The sequence below is a fragment of the Pipistrellus hanaki genome (genome assembly GCF_964339955.1).
Source record: "Pipistrellus hanaki genome assembly, chromosome: 4".
Lineage (NCBI taxonomy): Eukaryota > Metazoa > Chordata > Mammalia > Chiroptera > Vespertilionidae > Pipistrellus > Pipistrellus hanaki.
Window position 1 is genome coordinate 83,167,063 of NC_140506.1, and position 2,689 is coordinate 83,169,751.

A 2,689-nucleotide genomic window follows, 5' to 3' on the forward strand; every position below is an offset into this window, starting at 1 on the left:
ACCAAGGTACATGCCCTTGACCGGAATCGAACCTGGGACCCTTCAGTCCCCAAGCTGACGCTCTATCCATTGAGCCAAACCGGTCTCAGCAAAATATGACCTATATTCTTCATTAGACTCTTTGAACACTTGAAGGAAAATAATTTCTAAAGCACAGAGAGGTAAAAAGGTATAGTCTTTGAAAAAGATACTCAGTGTTCAAAATTCAAGAATGCAATATTAATAATACACAATGGGCATTAGGTGAATGTATGCAATACAGTAATAGCAAATTAATTTATTTAGTACTTTTTCCATTCCATATCATCAGGAGGGTTGATTTCAACTTTTCTTTTACCTACATCAGACCAGTTGGTACTCAAAACTGTACCACCAGACTCCATAAATGATTTGTTCATGGCACGTTTCACTTCATTAGAACCATCTGAATAGATCTGTTGAAATAATTTGTTTAAATCTGCATCTCCCCCCAACTTCTCATTCTTTTCTTCCTTGATTTCTCCAACCAATTTATCCCAATTTCTTGTATAAAGAGATGATGATGGATATAGGTTCTTTACATCTGCTATGAACTGTTTTGGCTTAGGCACTTCTTCTCGCTCTAGCTTTTCCCATCTCACAGCCTCTGACTTTTTCATTTTAATTTCAATCTTTGTTGAAAGAACTTTAAACATGCTCTGTTCTGGTTTTATAGAATGAAGTCTCAGATTCAAATTGTAATCCTCTTCAGCAGGAAGTTTCACCAAAGCAGACAACTCTTTTTCTGAAAATTCCACATTTACGTCATTCTTCTGAACATTCTTGATCATAAGTGTAATGATTACTTGAGATTTTGTTTGATAGCAGTCATACTTGATTTTTGGTTGAGAATTCCTCTGGGATACAGATGCCGTTGATTGTAACTCATTCTGAGCTTCTTGACACCTTTTAATCCAGACAATAAAATCAGCATCCGCACTATCTAATTTCTGTCTTCTGTAAATGTTTCCAGAGCAGCAGCATAGTTTTTTTTTGTTTGTTTGTTTGTTTTTTTAATGGTATTCACATATTGCTTTTCTCATCATAGCAGTGGGATTATCAGGATTAAATTCAAGAGATTTCTTTGCATCAGCAACAGCATCAGAGTAATTCCCAAGAAGCATGTGACAATAAGCTCTTTGACAATAATATTGTGCATCATCTGGTTTCTGTTCCAAAGCCTTAGTCAGCTCCTCTAAGGCCGCCTGGGGGTCCTCTCAATCAGAGCATCTGAGAAGCTCGGGCAAAACCTTTGGGTTGTTGCAGGTTTAGCTGCAGCTGCCGCCATCTCTGCGAGTCAATGTTGTGTTGCTGCAGCTGCTACTACCTCTCTCTCATCCTTGATATTTCTCTTTCTCTCTCCTTCTGCCTTCCTCTCTGAAATCAATAATATATATTGATATATGTCAGGACCTAAATCAGCACAATTTGGAGCTAGCAAATGATTAAATAAAAATATTTCAGAATGTATTCAAGGATTACAGTTTTTTAATATGACACAGGTGACATTTCAAAATACTGGGGGGAAAAAACCTCATAAGTGGGATAGAAATACTTGATTATTTATTTTGGAGATAAATATCAATGGATTAACATGAACAAAATAGGTATCAGAACACAGCACTTTATAATCTTGTGATGAGGCATTGCTACTTAAAAAAAATTTGTTGAAATGTTCTTGAAATGTTTTGTTTCTTTAAATAAATCTTACACAGAACCAGGCTTCACTGGTCCAATGGGTATATGCTTGAAATATAAGAGATAATAATAAAGGGAAGAGGTGACTCCTTTGAGTCAGTTGAGATTGTGGCTCTTCACATTAATTAGAAACCACATCCATCTACAGATGGTCCTGAGACAGCAGGCAGCTCATCTGTCTGCAAATGTCAACCAAGACAAGAGCTACCTGCTGGCTGTCTCTGCCCCTCCCAAGTGGACCTTTTCAAATCTGATGAACTTAAAAATCCCCCTCAGTTCACTCAGGAAAGAGCAAGGGCAAGGGCATCAGTGGGAAACACCTGGAAGCTTCTTCCCTCTTAGTGTCAAACTGCACCCAGGGCCTCCCACTGGCAGAGGAGGGGAAGCAGGACCCTGTGCTGGGGAGTTCACAGTCCCCTTGTTATCCTTTGGAGTGCATGTTGCTTTTAGCATGTGTTCCATGATATCTGTGTCTAAATTGACATAGTTCTTGCTTTCTGTTCCAGTCCAGGTATATATAAATTGGTATAATAGTCTTAAAAATACTACAAGTATTATAGATAGATATTCCAGTAAAATGCAATGTTTTCCTGAGTTTATGTCTATGGGTTATATCCCAAATCGGAGGTGGTCTCCCTGGAAACAATCGAGGTGCTTGTAAGAGACAGCATCATGAAGGTTATTGAAAGAAGTATTTAAAGTAAATTAAGCTCTAGCCAGTTTGGCTCAGTGGATAGAGCATCAGTCTGTGGACTAAAGGGTCCTGGGTTCGATTCTGGTCAAGAGCCCATGCCTGGGTTTGGGGGGGTGCAGGAGGCAGATGATCAATGATTCTCTCTCTCTCTCCCTCTTCTTTCCTCTCTGAAATCAATAAAAATATATTTTTAAAAATCTCAACATGTGTATAAAAATGAAATAAAGTAAATTAAGAATATATACTGATTATCTCTGATTTTCTAGCTATCTTCCTTGA

General features: G+C 38.0%; 1 pseudogene across 1 annotated transcript; it reads right to left on the bottom strand.

Moving 5' to 3' along the window:
• Window positions 1-252: 252 nt before the first annotated feature.
• LOC311621260 (protein SGT1 homolog) lies at window positions 253-1,339 on the bottom strand (annotated as a pseudogene). Its single transcript has one exon. The product of its transcript is annotated as a protein SGT1 homolog (transcript).
• Between the last annotated feature and the right edge of the window lie 1,350 nt (window positions 1,340-2,689).